Genomic DNA, 20,661 nt, shown 5'->3' with positions numbered 1-20,661 from the left:
CTCCAGGATCGGCATGCAGGGAGAATCTCTTGTAAGGAACTGTTCACGGATTAACTTCAAGGGTCCCCGAACTGTATGTCCGAACACAAGTTCGGCGGGGCTGAACCGTAAGGACTCTTGCACGGTGCTTCTTACCGCCAGCATCAATAAGGGCAATCCATCTACCCAGTCTTTACCGGTTTTGACACAATTCGTACGCAGCATTGACTTGAGCGTCTGATGGAAACGCTCAAGCGCACCTTGCGACTCTGGATGATAGGCGCTTGACATCTCATGTTGTATTTACAGTTCTTTCACCAGCTGTTCGAACAAGTTCAAGGTAAAGTTCATTCCTCGATTCGTTTGAATGACTTTTGGTAACCCGAACACAGAGCAGAACTTAACCAATTCTTTAACCACAGCTTTTGTTGTAATTGACCGCAGGGGCACGGCTTCCGGGTAGCGCGTAGCTGTACACATTATTGTAAGGATGTATTGGTGACCGGTCTTGGCTTCAGGCAAGGGGCATACGCAATCAAGGATGAGTCTTTCGAAAGGCTCTCCTATTACAGGAATAGGCTGAAGTGGGGCTTGAGGGATCACCTGATTGGGCTTACCCGCAAGTTGGCAGATGCGGCAAGATCGAATAAATGCAGACGCGGAAGACTTCATACTCGTCCAAAAGAAATGCCTAGCGATACGATCATATGTTTTGTAACACCAAGGTGTCCGGAGCAAATATGCTCGTGGGGCCACTTCCATTATTTGAGCTCGATAACCGTCATGGAGAACGATCTGATAAGCTCTCTCACGTTCAGAGTCGGACGGCTTCCACCATCGCATTAACACACCATCGTCCCAACAATAATCTACCGGCGCATCTGAAATTTGCGTTCTGTCTGCAGCAGCACTGACACATTTGCTCAAAGATACATCAGATTTTTGAGCAGCAATTAACTGTTCTCTACCCACTTTTAAGGCAACATCATTTTCTTTCAAATACTCATCACCTTGCCACAGTTGCGGCTGTATAAGCAATTTACATTCAGAGCTCTCAGGCGATGAACCTAAGAACGAGCTAGAAAGATCAAGTACATCAACAATTTTTTTCTGTGACAGTGCATCATCGTGGCCGCTAACATCAGGCTCCGCAGATACGATCGGGTACGGGAAGACTTTGGTTCCAGCCAAATCATTACCTAGGATGATATCTACGCCCTCCACAGGTAATTGTGAATGCACACCGAGACTCACGGGACCAGAAATAAGGTCAGAATTTATATAGATAGTGTGCAGTGGCACTGAAGTACAGCCCATTTCGATACCACGAATGAGCACATTATTACCAGTGTACGATTTTGATGAGAACGGCAGCATGCTTTCCAGTATGATTGACTGAGCGGACCCTGTATCCCTTAACATTACAATAGGTCTAAGATCAGAAAAACCATCTGGGAGCGCTGCTGTACACGTTTGCAGAAATGACTCGAAGGTAGAGGAATTTGATTGCGAACTCGACTGTTCAGGAACAAATGCTACCCCTTTAGGCTTACCACCTGCTTTCTGCTGCCAAGCTTTACAATTTGAAATCAAGTGGCCAGGATCAAGGCAATAGAAACAAACTTGCTTTCTATCGGGCCATTTTGAAGCATTTTTCAATTCACTCCCAGGCCTGAAAGAGCCGTTCCATTTATCTTTCCCCACATCCACGGTGGAGAGAACTTTTGGCGCGCGCACAAGGGGAAAATACAGTTTTATGCGTGAGCACGAATTCGTCGGATAAAATTGCAGCATCAAACAATTTAGAGACTTTCTGCTCGTTTAAATACACCACAATGCTCTCTGGCAGACTGTTCTTAAAATCCTCAAGCAGAATCAGTTCTTGCAAATCCTCAAGTGTAGCAATTTTAGTGGAGAGACACCACTTCTCAAAGAACGCTTTCTTTTCACGCGCAAACTCCACAAACGTTTGCTTGGCTGTCTTTGAACAAGCCCTGAACTTCTGCCGATACGCCTACGGTACCAGTTCGTAAGCTTGCAAAACAGCCAATTTCACAACGTCAAAATTTAGTGAATCTTCAATTGGCAAAGCTGCACAAACTTCTTGGGCTTTGTCAACAAGATTGCACTGCATTAGCAATGCCCACATATCTCTGGGCCATTTTAATTTAGCCGCGACTCGTTCGAAAGCCACAAAGTACGAGTCTACTTCAGATTCACGGAAGGGGGGTGAACACAGCAGTGAACACACACACACTGTGAACACACACCTGGAGCAGTGGGCAGCCATTTATGCTGCGGCGCCCGGGGAGCAGTTGGGGGTTCGGTGTCTTGCTCAAGGGCACCTCAGTCGTGGTATTGAGGGTGGAGAGAGCGCTGGACATTCACTCCCCCCACCTACAATCCCTGCCGGCCCGAGACTCGAACCCGCAACCTTTGGATTACGAGTCCGACTCTCTAACCATTAGGCCACGACTTCCCCGTAGTCAGATGGCCCAACCTCAGAACTACTCCTTCTGCTTTCCCGGTTAAACAAGGATTTTTCAAACTCTGCTGCTCTGTGTTTCATGGAAACCTGGCTGAACTGCGCCATTCTAGACAGTGCGCTTCATCTTCCGAACTTTCAGCTGATCAGAGCAGATCACGATGCGGAATCAACGGGGAAATCGTGTGGCGGTGGGACGTGCTTTTACATCATTGAGAGGTGGTGTACAGACGTAACAGTGTTAACCTGTTAACGTTCACCAGAGCGACAGCACACTGAAGCGTTTTTTTCCCCACTAGTTTAAGGTTAATGAATGAATTTAACGTGAAAGAATATCATTAATCTTGACAAACTATATATCATTCTGAAGGTCTAAGCCTCAAGCATCGACAACAGATCGCTGTTTTTCGATGGAAAGCTTATAAGGAATGTATTTGCTACATTTGTGTAAGCAGTACACATCAAAACATGCAGAATAAAAAAGCCGTACGTACCATTATCATTGTAATAACGAGCCACAAACGTGTCCACTGCTGATATCCCAGTTTAGTTAGAGAGGTAAGGGTCCACAGAACAACATCCCAGCGAGCACTTTTAGTCCAGCGAAACAATAACGTTGTAATAAGGATGAATATTCCTTTGTTTACGTTTCATTTCTTCAGAGAGTTATTGTTCGCGTCCGTTATGGAATAAATTACGCTCAAAAACAGCGTCTTGGTGGTAAAAAAACAACACAGTGTTGTAGCAGACGGTTTTACAAACATAATGAGACCGTCTACAGAAAAAAAGGTCTCAGATAAGCGGAATATAGATTATTTGAATTTGGCGCTCCCTCCAGCCAGCTCTGACGCGGGCTGTGACGCTGTCATCTGAGCGGGGCGTAACTTAGCGATCTGCTTTATCCATAAAAAACTGTTGTTTTTTTCTTCTACATTTTTTATATGTGTGTGTGTGTATTGTGTGGGGAATGTGGCCGTGTCTGCATTATTATAATCTGTATGGACGGACATCAGCGTGTTTATTAGCGACTCTATGACGGCTATCATTGTGATTCATTGATCAGCTATTATTGATTATATGGCCCATCTGTTTGATTATCATCTGAATGGAAGCACATCAGCGTGTGATTACTGACTGTATGACCATGTCTGCCAATATCACTTCATGTCTGGCAATCAGAATACTTCAGTATACATACTATATACAAAGCATTTTTTTTCTATTTTTTTTCCTTTTTTATTACTCAAATAATTATTTTTTTATTTTTTAGTGCTCAAATAAATCTGTCTATTATTTTATAATTGAAAAACTATGCAGGAACATGTATAATGACTAAAATAGCTTGTATAATTCTGCAATCCATTTGGTGGTTATTTTTCCTCAAACAGGGGGGTGGGAGGACTATAAATAGTTTCAGAAAAAATATTGCAGGAATCTCATTTTTCATGGTATCTTCTTCAAATTTGAAATATAAACTCATGAGACACGTGGCTTTCAATCCATTACTTTGCTCTGGATTGCTCCAGGACTTATTTCATGTATTTGTATATGAAATAAAAAAACATTCAGTGTGGAAAAATATTTTTCAAGGCACGTCAGTGCCTATAACTTTTTATCTTTTTGAGCATTATCAACTCTGGATGATAGATAGTAAAGCCCAGAGTCTCTTCTTTCCAAAGATACAAATATCGAATTTAATGTTCTGAATTTCTTCTTCATTTTGAAAACTTGAAGCTGTATTTTTTAAAACTGGATATTTGCAGTCAAAGAATTTAGAACAAAAAATCTGCTGTTTGAAAATACATGTCAGTTGTTTAATTTCAAATGTTCATTATTCAAGTTTAAAAAAATTCTAATTCAGAACTATGTTAAATGCCACATTATATTCAGTTTTGTTAAATGACACTTGTCAATAATTCAAATTTATACAATTCAAATTCAAATAGTTTTGTCATATTATAAGCTCCATACATCCCAGCTCATAAAAAAAAAGAAAATTGTGTGCAATCCCAGATTGTAGTCACAAAAATCTTCAGATTGAGCAATGATTCGACCCATGCTTTCAGTATGTGCTTGCAGTTCATTGAATGTCTACAGCAGCAAAACCTGTAACTGGGTTCCAGTTTGGCTTGTTGCTGTTCACACAATACACGTGCCAGGACTGCTGCAGTCACAGAGCCAAATCTTCAAAAAGTCATTCTAAACAAGTTGCTCAGAAATCCCTCCAGAGACCAGCAATAAAAGTATTTTAATTTATACTATTTTAATGTAATATAGTTCATATTATAACAACCTTATAATATATTATATTACAATGGCCTTAGTCTAATGATGATTCGACATTGATTTAGAAGAGGAAAGAAAGTTGTAGAAGAATAAGAGGAATGATCAGAATGTAGAAAGAGGGAATGTGTATGTAGAAAGAAGTTGGGAGCACTATTAGTGTTGTAAGATTGGAAAGAGAAAAACAGATGGTGGTGAGAAGTAAGAACTGTTAAGAAAGGAAATTGAAAGGAAGAATGATCAAAGTAATGAGAAAGAACTTGCTTTATCTTCTTTTTGTGTAAGGATCTTCAATGAGAAAAAATCACATGTCCAGAATTTACCAACAAAAATTATTAATCAGATTGCACTGTCTTGAATAGGCCAAATCCAATCAAGGCCATAAGATGTTTAAAATTTGATTTCATTGACCTGCAACCCAGTAACAAGGGAAGGTATAAGTTTTGTCTTTTCCCTTGCAACAAAACCACAAACACAGTGGCGCAAGAATTAACAAACCAAACCATTCCTCTCTGGGAAGGACAGCTCATATGAAATCTAATCAGAGAGCTCATTTTTACTGGATATGTGATTAAAGTTGTGTGTAATGTCAAAATCATGCAGAAATTCACAAGTCTTTACAGACTGCAGAGATGGAAATGGTCAAATTTATGAAGAGAAAAAGAAATACTTTTCTTATTACTACTGGTAATTTCTAAGCTAACAGTACAGCACCAAAACTAGCAAACGAATGCCCTGAACACAGATCTGACTAGTGTAAACAGTATCATTTAAAAGTAAAATTTCTCAGCAGATCTGGGTGTCATAATGCCTGCAACACAGCAGACTGTAAACTCAGCTGGAATAGCAGCCTACTGTCAGCGAATCACAGTCATCTGCACCCACGTTACCCAGATCACAGTCACCTGTGTTCTAATTCCCCACACCTGTCACTGACTAATCACCAGCACTATATCTACTCACTGGCAGCACTCCTTCCTCGTCCAGTCTACCGTTCACTACCCGAACCTAGCCTGACTACTAACCTTGTGTTGCCTACCTCCAGAACTCCTGATCTCCACCGCTCCTGTTCTCCACCGTTCCTGGAACCTCCAAGACCTGATCGTCCCCGCGGCAGTGCGCACCGCCAACCTCGCCTCCGGATCTGGATCCAGCCCCAGCTTCTCCTATCAGTATTCTCACTTGCACCTACTCAATAAAGCCATTGTATTCACTATACTCCTCTGTGTCTCCTAGCCTGTTCGTGACAGAAGACCGGACCCAAAACAGCACCGCGTGTCATGGAGTCCCGGCCCGCGGCCGTGGGCACGCTGGAGGAGTTGGTCGATACACTCCGGGCCTCCCTTCTTCCACCACCTGTCCCACCACCTGCCTCTGAGAGTCCCATGGCCATTCCATCTAGCTACGTGGGTGATGCGGCTGGGTGTGGCGGATTTCTACTACAAGTGTCATTGTACATTGAGACGCAGCCCCGAAAGTTTGCCACAGAAAGGTCGAAGGTGGCCTTTCTTACTTCCCTCCTGACCGGTAAGGCGTTGCTCTGGGCGAAGGCTATCTGGGACGCGCAGAGCACCATCATCAACTCCTTCGAGGCGTTCACAACCACTTTAAGGAGGTCTTCGGAGTCGCTGCGGGACGAATCTCTGTGCAGGATCTGCTTCTTCGCCTACGCCAAGGAGAGGCGTCCGTGGATGACTACACCTTAGAGTTTCGCACTGTAGCGGCCACAAGTGGTTGGAACGAAGCCGCGTTACTGAGTGCCTACCGCCTCAGCTTGAATTCCCGCCTGCGCGCCCAGATGGCCATCTACGATGACAGCGTCGGCCTCGAAAACTTCATGCAACGCGCCTCACGCATTTCACAACACCTCACCGCTTGTCTCGAGGACGAGACCGCCCCCCCAGCCAGCCTCACCTGCGTCAGGCACTCCAGTACCAGACCCTATGCTTGTAGACACCGCTCGCCTTTCCCGCACGGAGCGTGCGCGCTGCCTCGCGGCCAACTTGTACCTCTACTGCGCTAAACCAGGACACTTCATCCGGGAATGCCCCGTTAGACCTCCACGCCCAGCGGTGAATACACTCCAAATCGAACCTGATATCTCCTCATTATCATTGATGCCGGTACAACTTCTCAGCCCAGACTCCTCTATTAAAGTCTCCGCCCTGGTCGACTTGGGCTTCTCGGGAAACTTCATCTCCCAAGCCCTCCGAAACCATCTCAATCTTCCCCGGAGGCGACAACCCCAGGAGCTCCGAGTCGAGACCATCCAGGGAAAGCCGCTGGGGCGTGGTAAAGTGAAGTACCGAGCTCCCCCACTGACACTCAGGATCGGCTGTCTACATGAGGAGTCCATCACCTTTCTGGTACTGGAAGGGCCCACTGTGGATATCATCCTGGGACGCCCCTGGCTTCATCAACACTCTCCTATAGTCAGATGGGATCCATGTGAAATAATTCGCTGGAGCGAATCCTGTTCCCATTCCTGCCTGCGGGCAGTGCAGAAGATTCCGACAGTCAAGCTCCCGTACCTGCTTCCCCTGGTTCCGGCTGCCCTAGAGGAACTCCGTGGGGCCCGCATCTTCTCCAACTTGGACCTGCGTAGCGCGTATAACCTCGTGAGGATCAGGGCGGGCGATGAGTGGAAGACGGCTTTCATCACACCATCAGGCCACTATGAATACCGGGTCATGCCGTATGGCCTTTCCAACTCACCGTCCGTCTTCCAAGGCTTCATGAACGAGGTGTTCCGGGAGTTCCTCCATCAGTTTGTTATAGTGTACATCGACGATATCCTGATATACTCCCGGAACCTGGCCGAACATCGCCACCACGTTACGCAGGTCCTTCAACGGCTCCGGGAATACCAGCTCTACCTGAAACTGGAGAAGTGCGAGTTCCATCGCCCCTCGGTACAGTTCCTAGGATATACCATCAGCGCCAAGGGAATCCAAATGGACCAGGGGAAGGTACAGGCCATCCTGGACTGGCCCTCACCACAAACGATCAAGGAACTACAACGCTTTCTGGGCTTCTCCAACTTTTACAGACGATTCATCCATCAGTTCAGCCGGCTCTCGTCACCCCTCACCTCCATGCTCCGCGGTAAGCCCAAGTCTCTGTCCTGGAGCCCTGATGCCCACGAAGAATTCCAACAACTCAAGGAAGCCTTCAGCACGGCCCCCATCCTTCGCCACCCTGATCCCCAGATCCCTTTCGTCGTGGAAGTCGACGCCTCCACCACGGGAGTCGGGGCCGTGCTGTCCCAATACCTTGACGAGCCTCCCCGCCTCCATCCTTGCGCATACTTCTCTCGGAAGCTGTCCCCTGCGGAGGTAAACTACGACATTGGCAATCGGGAATTGTTGGCCATCAAGTTAGCCCTGGAGGAGTGGCGTCAGTCAAAATATTCCCATCCAGTGGGAGCTCAACGTCCGTGACGCCACGCTCACCGAACCCGCCCCGCAGGGAGGCCCAGAAGGGAAAACTTATGTGCCCCGCTCCCAGCGCCTCACCTTTCTGGGCTCAGCTCATGAAGTACCGGGCTCTGGACACCCAGGCAGCCAGCGAACCCTCTCACTTCTCCAAGCTCGGTACTGGTGGCCCAGTATGGCCGCGGATGTCATCAGGTACGTCCGAGGCTGCTCAGTCTGTGCCATGTCCCAATCTCCTCGCCATCTGCCCGCAGGCAAACTGGTTCCCCTACCTGTTCCCCAGAGGCCCTGGTCCCATATCGGTGTGGATTTCGTCACCGACCTCCCGGAGTCTGAGGGTCACACCTGTGTCCTTGTTGTGGTGGACCTTTTCTCCAAAGCCTGCAAACTCATCCCCCTCAGGGGCTTACCCACTGCATTGGAGACCGCCGAATGCCTGTTCCACCATGTGTTCCGCCACTTCGGTCTAACGGAGGACATTGTGTCGGACCGGGGTCCTCAGTTCGTGTCCCGGGTCTGGAGATCCTTCTTCCACCTCTTGGGAATTACTGTCAGCCTGTCCTCGGGCTATCACCCCCAAACCAACGGCCAGACTGAGCATAAGATCCAAGAGCTCGGACGCTACCTCCGGTCATACTGCTCCCCCGATCAGCATAGCTGGAGCCGTTTTCTCCCGTGGGCCGAGTATGCACAGAACTCCCTTCGCCAATCCACCACCGGCCTCACCCCGTTCCAGTGCATGCTCGGCTACCAACCCCCTCTGTTCCCCTGGACAGAGGAACCAGCGGAGGTTCCAGCTGTGGTCTACTGGTTCCGAGAAAGTGAGAGGGTTTGGGACTCAGCCCATATCCATCTACAGCGGGCAGTGCGGAGGCATAAGCGCTTTGCGGATGCCCGGAGATCTGAAACCCCCCAATACCAGCCAGGAGACTTATTTACCATAATTCATAAGCCTACCCAGGTCCAAATTATCACACATTATTCTGTATGGTTTTATGAATTTATTGTATGTAATGTGCATAGGACTCGCATGGCTACAGTCACTCATCAATTGATTCAAATTCCTTTTATAAATTCTCAAATGAGACCTATTCAGCAACGCAACTGGTCTGTTATGATTGAGGCTCCCGCAACGCCTCCTCTGCACCACCAGAGGGAGCCATCCCCTGAGTACTAACCTCATTCGGACTCAGTTTCCCATAATCCCTCATACCTGGGCCTGATTGCCTTGCCACACCTGCACCTCATTCACACACACACATATAAGCAGCACACTTCCACACACACACCGCAAAGTCTTGATTTGCCCTGGTTGTCATCTCTGAGCGGTTCCTACCCGTGCTTGTTTTGGTTATTATCCCCGCCTGGTTCATCGACTCTGTGATTCTTCTCTGGTTACCCTGACTCAGACTGTTTATCTGGACTCTGATTGTAAGCTGCCTGCCCTAACCATTCTGCCTGTTTATCTGACTACGATTTCTGCCTATACTAAGCTGATTCTGTTGCTGGTGGTTTACCCTGTTCTGACTATTCTGATAATAAAGAGCTGCAAATGGATCCCTCTCAGTCTGATGTTTCGCAACATGGTCTCTTAGGACAAACTATTTATTATTAGCATTTTTGCAAACTAGGGGGCCCACTAGTTTGCAGCATATGTCTAATGGCAATACAAATTTATCTAAACGAATAACATCTGATATGAACAATTGGTAACACTTTAGAATACTGTTCCATCATTAATGAATAACTTCACAAGAACACATGAGTAATGCACTATTAGCACTCTAGTAACTAACTAGTACTCTAACTAGTAAACTGATTAATGAATTAATAAGTAATAGTGCTTAGTCGAATGTGGTAGTTCACTATTCAGTAACTATAATTTTTCATCCCTCCCTAAGAACTACTGTATACAGGTTCAAAATTAATATGAATAATACATAATGTATAATTCATTCTAAAGTAAAGGTCATGGTAACCCACTAGTAATGATTCAAGTATTACCAAATTCTTCAGAAGGAATTACTAATTATTTGGATCGATATTCTAAAGTGAAGATAACTCCCTAGTAATTATTGAAATCATTGTAAACTTTGAGGTTTTTGTAAGGTTTTGGTTAGTAATTAATTTTGCTATATTTGGTAACACTTAAATCATTACTAGTGGGTTACCGTGATCTTCTCTTTAGAATGCTGTCCAAATAATTAGTAGTTTCTTCAGAAGAATTTGATCATTCTTGAGTCATTACTAGTGGGTTACCATGATTTTCATTTTAGAATAAATTATACATTATGCATAATCAGAGCTGGGTAGTAACTGATTACATGTAATCTGGATTACGTAATCAGATTCCAAAAATTAAGTAATTGTAATCAGAGTAAATTACATTTTAAAATACTCGTAATCAGACTACAGTTACTTTTTTATGGATTACATGATTACATATTATTCACACAATAGCAATAAATTATTCATAAATCATTGATTCCCCCTAATTTCTCTTTTTCATCTTTTAAATTTTCCTTTCTAAAATAGTCTATATATACTTATTATATATATGTATAAATAGTCCAGTCTTGTGGACATTCACACAGAGATCAGTCATTAGTCAGGTGGAGACAGCATTTGACCACTGGATTTACAAAAATCATTTCGGGTTTAAGAAGGGTTTCAACATTGCATCAACTACTGATGAACACATTAATTTTTATTTGCATTTACACATTTACATTTAGTCATTTGGCAGACGCTTTTATCCAAAGCGACTTACAATTGGGGAATACAAAAAGCGATTCATCTTGAAGAGGCAGTCAGACAGAGGAAGTGCTCGTAACACCAAGTCTCAGTCATTGTTCAAATAAGTACAAGCTAGTAGGTGGAGAGAAAGATAGAGGGAAAGTTTTTTTTTTTTTTTTTTTTGAGTTTAGGATGAAGTCAAGTACTGCCGAAAGAGATGAGTTTTCAGTTGTTGCTTGAAGGTTGCCAGAGATCCGGCGTTCCGGATAGGAGTGGGAAGATTATTCCACCAGCCAGGAATGGTGAACGAGAATGTTCTGGAGAGTGATTTTGAGCCTCTCTGTGATGGTACCACAAGGCGTCGCTCACTAGCAGATCTCAAACTTCTGGAGGGGATGTAGGTTCGTAATAGTGAGTGGAAGTAGGAGGGTGCAGAGCCTGTGGTAGATCTGTATGCAAGCATCAGTGACTTGAACTGGATGCGAGCTGCCACTGGTAGCCAGTGCAAAGAGATGAAGAGAGGTGTAACATGCGCTCTTTTGGGCTCGTTGAAGATCAGTCGTGCCGCTGCATTCTGAATCATTTGTAGAGGTTTGATTGCGTTTGATGGCAGACCAGCCAGAAGAGCATTGCAGTAGTCCAGTCTAGAAACAACCAGGGCCTGGACAAGAAGTTGCGCAGCATGCTCTGTCAGAAAGGGCCTGATCTTTCTGATGTTGTGTAGTGCAAACCTGCAGGAACGAGCAGTCTTTGCAATGTGCTCTTTGAAGGTCAGCTGGTCATCAAAGATTACACCAAGATTTCTGACCGAAGTTGATGGGGTAATCATTGATGAGCCGAACTGAATCGTGAAGTCATGCCGTAGAGTCGGAGTGGCAGGGAAGACCAGAAGTTCCGTCTTTGCCAGGTTGAGCTGTAGGTGATGTTCTTTCATCCATGCCGAGATGTCCGCCAGGCAGCCTGAGATCCGTGCAGCTACCGTTGGGTCATCTGGTTGAAAAGAGAGATAGAGCTGTGTGTCATCGGCATAGCAGTGATAGGAGAAGCCATGTGCATGTATGATGGGACCCAGCGATGTAGTGTACGTGGAGAAGAGGAGGGGTCCAAGAACCGATCCCTGAGGAACTCCAGTGATCAGATGATGTGGTTTGGATACCTCCCCTCCCCAGGTCACCCTGAAGGATCTACCGGTGAGATAGGATTCAAACCAGCGAAGTGGAATTCCAGTGATGCCCAGTGAAGAGAGTGTAGACAGGAGAATCTGATGATTGACAGTGTCAAAAGCAGCAGAGAGATCCAGCAGAATGAGGACTGACGATTTGGAATCAGCCTTTGCAGTTCGCAGGGCTTCAGTGACTGAGAGTAGCGCAGTCTCTGTTGAATGGCCACTCCTGAAACCTGACTGTTTAGCATCCAGCTTGTTGTACTGTGAAAGAAACCGCGAGAGCTGGTTGAAGACAGCTCGTTCGAGTGTTTTCGCTATGAATGGAAGGAGAGAGACAGGTCTGTAATTATCTAAAAGAGAAGCATTTAATGTAGGTTTTTTGATCAGTGGGGTTACCTGAGCCTGCTTGAATGCTGTGGGGAAGATGCCTGTGAGGAGAGATGTGTTGATAATGTGTGTGAGTGTCGGTAAGAGTGTGGGAGAGATTGTTTGGAGAAGATGTGAGGGGATCGGGTCGAGAGGACATGTTGTAGGATGGCTGGAGAGGAGAAGTTTGGATACTTCTGCCTCGGTGAGGGGACAGAAGGAGAAGATGGGAGCTGGAGCGGTGGATGTGGTTGATTGGAGGTCCTGTGGAGTTGAGAACTGGTTGCTGATTGTTCTAGTTTTGTCTGTGAAAAAAGAGGCAAAGTCATCAGCGGTTATCAAAGTGGTGGGAGGTGGAGGAGGGGGACAGAGGAGAGAATTAAATGTTCTGAAGAGATTACGCATGTCTGGAGCGCTGTTGATCTTGTTGTGGAAATGTGAGGATTTGGCAGTGTGGACTTCAGTAGAGAAAGATGAAAGCAAAGACTGATACCTTATATTGAATAATTTGAATTATTACTCTGTAGGTTTTTAACCATGTATTATTAATTATAACTAATTAAAATGCACATATTCACGTTATTTCTTAGAGACATGTAATGCAGGCATTCCAAAACTTTTTGTCATCTAAACCTTATTCACCAAATATATTTGCTTTAAGTACCCCTGAGATTTTAAAATAAATATTTAAATAATTAAGTATCACATTGTAACGGTGGTGGTCACCCTAGCATAAAGTCTGAAAGAAGAAAAAAAAAAAGTTTTTTCGGGCGCCAGCCAAGATTTATCCTGACAAAATTTAATTACCCAAGATAGTCAAAAATAAACAGAAACCACCGGTTACAATATTACAATATTAAAAATCACAAAAATAGTCAAAGAAAAACTGTTTCACAAAGGGAAAATTTATTCCTCAATGTCCTTGAAAAAAAACCATGTTTGAAAAACAAGGAACAAGAGAAAACAAAATAATCAAAAATACACAAAAAACAAAATATATATCACTTTGGGTGAATTCAAGTGCGAAATCCGTGTAGTAATTGCGTCACTATTCATGTTTCCCCCCGTGGCAGATTCACGTCGACAATCATTCATAAATTGTCCATTGGGAAAGGAAAAAGAAAAAAAAGAAATATTAAATAAGCATTTTGTTCATTTCCTAATTAAGAAATAACATCAAACCACAATTTACAATCATAAAAAAAAAGAAACAAAAAAGAAAAACACACTGAACGTGCGGGAATGAATGTTATGCTAGTGCGTGTATATGTACTGAGTAAATGAGTATGTATAATGGCGCTTAGAGATACTGACCCAGTTCACAGTCATGAGGTAAGCTGGAGAGTGAGTTTAGGTTCCATCAGACAACAGGACAGGTGAATGAGCAGCCAGAACCTGTCTTCAGAACAGCCTTAAAACCAGATAATCTTGACGTGCAAAGCTTAAAAAGTCACGTTGACCTCCGCGACGCACCAGATATCGTTCGCTGAAAGCAACAGTTCCAGAAGCGGCCGTCTTTCCACTTCGAAGTCCCTCTCACATGCAACCTTACTGATGACGCAATATTCCTGGGTAAGACTGACTTCCTTATATACTCCTTCCTGCCGCCGTTAATTGAAATACTCCACCCCTAACATACAAAGTGACGACGAAAATAAACTAGAAAGGTTATCGTGGCCAAAAATATTTTTGCACTGCCACAACATTTGCATGTTCACGGTTTCTTTGATGTTGATTAATGATCACATGGCATGCAGGTAAATAAAAATATTTAATCTTTTTTAGTAAGTGTTTTATTTAAAACAAAGACTATAGAAACACAAAGACTGTTCACTCCTATACTTATGAATGGGAGAAACTGTAACACGCAATATGGAGGAATAGTTCCACCTTCGAAATGAAAGTCAAATTTCCCATAGAAACCTGACTAGACCTGCTAATGCATATGCACAGTATAAGCAGGTTATGGTTCAGCATGCACATTGGCTGGTCTAGCCTGAAAAATAAGCTTTTTAAACGCTATTTGAGTATAAGAAACAACATTCATGGGGCAATTAATTTCAGATTTTTGTTGCTGATTTGACATAATGTGAGTTCAGCGAGCAGTTTTTGAGATTTCAGGATTCCCGTTCATTAAGATTGTCTTGTATGAGCTGACTGGAGGCGTTGCAAATATGGCCGCCAAGTGAAGAGACTTTCCTCGAAAGGGAGTTCAAATAAAAAAAAAAAGGGAGTTTGTTTTAAAATGATTTATTTTAATTTAATTTTTTTATGATTTAATTAATTGTCAGCTTTTCATTAAACTCACAACCCACCTGCAGTTCCTTTACGAACCCTAGTTTGGGAAACTCTAATATAATGTTTAATGCACTTGAAATTACAATGAATGTGTTACGGGGCTGACGAGACGTGAGACGTGCGGATCCATATGCAAAGCTTTATTATACAACATGGTCAGAAAACAGGCAGGGTCAGACAGTGGCAAACAGGTATGGCAAGGGCAAGACACAGCAATCCGTGGAGCAAGCGTGGGTCGACGATCAACGAACAGTATACAAAGGGGCAAGGCAGAGAGATAATCCAGAGACGAGAGCAATAGTCCAAACGGGGAGCGAACAGAGTCCAAACGGCAGAGGCGAAGGGTAAATCCAGGAAACACGAGCAGGGTCAAACACGGCAGGAAAACAAGGCAAGACAAAGGCTCTGTAAAGTAGCTATCGCTTGGAGAGTGATAAACGCTAACAATACTCGGCCCTGAGCAAGAGCAAGTCCCAGACTTAAATAGTGAGTGAGTGATTGTGAAATGAGCATCAGGTGTGTGTGATGTGTGAATGGTGACAGCTGTGATCTGTGCAATGGATTGTGGGAACTGTAGTCCAGTGTGCTGTGTAGTGTAAGAGTCAATGTGGTGAGTGAGTGACATCTGGTGGCGAGTTAACGGAAGAGCATGGCCAGGATTCGTGACAGAATGGAACAAGTTTTCTTACTCTTTGCATTTTTTACATCATTATGGTACAAGATAATGCTATTTAAATCAATGTGATAAACGAGTTAAATCAAAAGTAATCTAAAAGTAATCTGATTATATTACCTAAAATGTGTAATGTAACAGATTACGTTACTGACTACAATTTTTGTCATGCAATCTGGAATCAGTAACGGATTACAATTTGTAAGTAATCTACCCAGCTCTGTGCATAATGCACATTAATTATGAACCTGTATACAGTAGTTCTTAGTATTTCTCCAGTATATATATAAAAAATAGTAGTTATTAATAGTAAGTTATTATTACTTACTAAATCAATAATCAGAGTTTCTTGTTAGATAATAGTAGTTTCTACTGTCACGAATCCTAAAGTTGAATCACTGAGTTGCTGAAATCGTGTTTGGTCTCATACTGTATCGCGTATCTTGTCAGTGTCTGCACTTGCTTGGCCATTTTTTGTGATAAACATAAAGTGGGTCCAGCTGAATTCAAATAGTGATTTGTTAGATATAAAATAGGTTATTATACCGCGGCAGCCGTTGTGTAAAGCCCTCCTCAAAGAGTGTAAAGACCATCGATTCTACTGAGCGACTCCACCGGACAGAGGCACCGACAAAGGATATAAGTATCGCTTTTGATTTTTCCTCTTTCCTACAACTTGTTTCACTTCTGTTTCAGTTTTTATAACCATATCTTACTATGTGTAAGTAAGTTGTTGTTGTTGTTGTTTTAAAACGTGTGCTTGGCTCAGTGTTGATGTCTGTATAGGTTGTTTATTCAGTTTTAGTTTTATTTCATTTTAGCTATTTTAGTACTTCATACTATATGGAAATGAAATAATATATATATTTAATTTATTTTTATATGTATATGTACTGTATATGTGTGTGGCTGTACATACACATGTAGTTGTTTTTTGGTGTTTGGCTTAGTGTTATGTTAGAAGCATTATTATACTCATACCTTTTGTTGTTTTAATTTTTTGAATTGTTTTTAGCTTGTTTTTTTGTTTTCATTTAAATGTTTAGTATTGGAATATTGTATGCATTTTTCAATTTTATTTAATTTCATTATTTTCTTAAATGTGTGTATATAGTGTTTACAAGGTTTTGACTTTTAGTTTTAGTTACTTTTTCTTGTTTGTAAGTCGCTTTGGACAAAAGCGTCTGCTAAATGATTAAAAGTAAAGTAAAGTAAAAGAATCCTGTTTGTGGTCTTTTGTCCAACTGCCACAAGAGGTCGCCTCTCCTTCATATTGGCTCTCACACCACACAGACTGTCATATATTACCCTGGACTGCACTTCCCAGCATTCATTGCACACAAGTACACACAGCTGTCTCAATCACATGCTCACACCTGAGAACCATCTCACAATCACACACCCTTTATAAACCATGGACTTCTTCTCATAGATCGCCGTGTATTGTTCTGCGTATAGCACTCCCCAAGTGTTAGCTACCTTACCGAGCCATTTTGTGTTCTCTAAGTCTAAGTTTAGTTTATTTTGTTTATAGTCTCGTTTCCTGCCCTGGTATCGTGGATTTACCCTTGTCTCACCGTTTCGGACTCTGTGTATACCTCGTTTGGATTATTGCTCAGGTTATTGGACTACCCCTCTTCTCAAGCCCTCTGGATATTGTTCGCCGATCGAGGACCCACGCATGCCCTTGTGTCTTGCCAGTGCCATACCCATTTGCTGATGTTTTGACCCTGCCTGTTATTTGACTGTTTATTAATAAAAGCTTGCAAATGGATCCGCACATCTCACGTCTTGTTCACCCTGTTACAACTACAATGTTAATAGTGCATTAGTGACTTGTTCCTGTGTAGTTATTCGTTAACAAAAGATCAGTATTCTAAAGTGTTACCGAACAATCAAATCTGCATTATCAAGTGTGACCAGCCTGCACCTCAAATGCACAGAGAATGATTGAAAACCCTGAACTACAGATTTTAAATCTCTCTTTCTGTTAATTTCATTCTCTGATTGACCTAGCTGAAACCTTAGTTTTGCATTAAGGCTTTGCAATAAATACATTTAAAAAAGGCAATTTTATGATGGTAATTATGAAATTGTGTATTTCTATGTTTAATTATGTGATATATTTTAAGTATGCATACCTGGTAAATATACCTTTTATATTGATTTTGCTACTTCCCTTTTATTCACCCAGATCAAGAACCTAAATCCAAATGACAATATTTAATGGTAGTAAACAATCTGGTAACCAAATGAGACCTGTTCACTAAATATTTTACTCTGAAAAAATAGAGACCTTATTTAACGCTCGCACTTTGGACACGATTGTTATTTTATGTATTTTTACTTATCTTATAACCCTCTTTTCATCTCACGAAACTCCAAGCTCATTAATGTTTAGTCATTGCATGGCCATTCTGATGCTGTTCAAGTATCTCACACACAGTGGTGCATCGTCAGCGAGATGAATTCCTTCACCTATGGAGGTCTGACCTGCCCAGCGAATCACACCTTCTGCTTAGAGGTGATGGAGGACTTTTCAATGGGTCAGATAAATATCATGAGGAGGGTTCCATTGGACACAAGTGTCTCTCCATGGTGGGAGGACACTTTCTACGAACAGGGCACACAAGCCCTGGTTGACACGATGGACAGACTGAATACGATCTCATCCAAGCGCTGGTAGAAGACAACCTGGGTAAGAGGACTGCAAACACCCATTCAGCGCAGTATGCCTCCACATGGTGGGACTGGGTGTTACAAGTATGTGTCAGTGGCATTGCTCTTATCTTCGTGTTCACTCTGCTCCTGTGCTCCTACTTCAAGTGTCTTCTTCACTCTCTGCGTGCTTCAGCCTATGCTGCCATCACCCTCAGTCCATTACAGGTGCCAGCCCTGCAAGGACTATGATAATGGACACTCTGCGGAGATCGTCTCTCCGAGTTTGCCCCAAGGGGCCAAGAGGGGCGCTCGCTGTAGGGGGGCTTTGATCTCCTCGTGAAGCCAAACACTCAGGAACTCTCGCAACACACATGCCATCCAACAAAACAAACTCTCTAATCTGACAAGAAGATCTGGGAGAAAGACCATTTGCTCCTCGGTCCCTTCATCCATCCTTCTCCCCTGGGCACATGGTCCAGGTCACTTAAAGTTGACAGAGAAATGTCAAGAACTCAAGTTGCTATGCTTGTATCGTGCATTTACTGTATCTTCAGAATTCATAATCATAACCCTTTCATGTTTGGTATCGTTCTAAAGGTCTCTGTGCGATTGGTAAATTGGTCTCAATTTCACAGTAGTCACTTATTGTAACGTAGTGAACAAGACGTGAGACGTGCGGATCCATGTGCAAGCTTTTATTAATAAACAGTCAATAAACAGGCAGGGTCAAACAACGGCAAACAGGTATGGTACGGGCAAGACAAGAGTAATCCTAGGGCAAGTGTGGGTCGACGATCGGCGAACAATATCCAACAGGGCAAGGCAGAGAGATAATCACGAGCAGTAGTCCAAGAGAGGTACAAACAGAGTCCAAAGGGCAAGGCAAAGGGTTAATCCAGGAAACATGGGCAGAAAACAGGAAACGAGACTATAAACAAAACAAACTAAACTTAGACTTACAAAACACAGAATGGCTCGGAAGGGCAGCTAACACTAGGAGATTGTTATACGCAGGACCAGACTCAGAGCTAGACATTCACACAGAAAACACAGGACAATACTCCACGATCACAGAGAGAAAGTCCAAGGCTTATAAAGAGTGTGTGATTGGGTGATAGTGATTGTGAGATAGTTCTCAGCTGTGAGCGTGATTAGTGTAATCAGCTGAGTGTGTGTCCTCTGTGCAATGGATGATGGGAAATGCAGTCCAGTGTGCTGTGTGGTGTGAGAGTCAATATGATGGAGAGGCGACCTCTGGTGGCTATCGGGCGGAAGGCCACAGACCGGATTCGTGACACTTATATTATGAGAAAGACTGAAAACTTTTGTAGAATTGTGTTCTTCTGCTGAGGGGTGTGTCTCCCTTTAGGAGTCTGTGAGAATGTATATCTATCTCCGGCCAGGTGCGACCCTGGAGCACGGGAACCTAGACCAAAAGGTATTTTATGTTTATACAACTGATTTAAAGATTTCTTTGTTTTTGTTCTGGTAGTATTTAAGGGAAAGTTGCAAATCAGTCATTGTGATTCTGTAGCCAGATCAGCCCGTAGTGAGGAGTGTATTTCATATGCTCCATACTATGTATCTTCTTGAAGTCAGGTATACATTTTTACTCTTAGATTCATCTTTGAGCAACCGTTATGTTTTTTTTTTATTTTTTTATTGGCTTCTTATTGTTTAATTATGTAATTGGCATGATACAATTTTAAGTTTTTTTTAAGTACAAAGTTTTTAATTAAGAATATTGCCTAAATTTAATGATCACTTGAAATTGGAGTCAGATTGAACACGGAGCTAGACTAAAATTGAAACTAAATCCAGATAAATTCAGAGGCGCAAGTAAAAGACCGAACATGCATTAAACCTTCGACCAGGGCCCGTATCCCTAAAGATTCTGAGAATCCTCTCAGAGAGCTCCTAACTTAACCTAAAAATTCCTTGCCAGGAGTTTTAGCTTAGAAGTGATTCCAGAACATTTTCAGTGAACTCTGAGCAAGGAATGGATGGAAAATCCTATCTTAGTGAGGAGGTGTGGTTGACCCCGTTGCTAGGTATGAGTCATCATTTCAAAAGCCGTGATTGGTTGATCCTACAAGTTTGATGAAAATGAACTTTTGGTGATAATGAGCAAAGGATGTACCCTCAAATCAATAAACATAATTATACACTGTAATCTTATGCAGACTGTAATTGTAAATAATATTTCACATTCAAGAAAATATCTGGAAAATGAATAGTAAGCTGTAGGGGTTATAGCCTAACATTAGAATCTAAAATATGTGAAAACTTAAGCTCATTACACCCTGTTCAAATAATGATTTGTGTCTTATTTGCTCATATTAATATCCTAGCTGGCATATTTTGTACTTTCACTCCCATATGGACCCCATTGAAAGCAAGATGGCCTATCTCAAGGGGCTGTCCTTAATGAAGTAGTAATTGCATCTCTAAGGAGATCCACCACAAACATGATTCCTGCACGATCCAATCTGTAGCGTCTCAATAATTCCCTGTCATCCAGTGTTTGCAGGACATCTCTCCTGCCTCCTCTGTTGGCCATTTTGTGCAGCTGCTTAGGGGA

This window comes from Barbus barbus (genome assembly GCF_936440315.1).
Source record: "Barbus barbus genome assembly, chromosome: 27".
Classification (NCBI taxonomy): Eukaryota; Metazoa; Chordata; class Actinopteri; order Cypriniformes; family Cyprinidae; genus Barbus; species Barbus barbus.
This window is presented reverse-complemented; position numbering follows the sequence as displayed.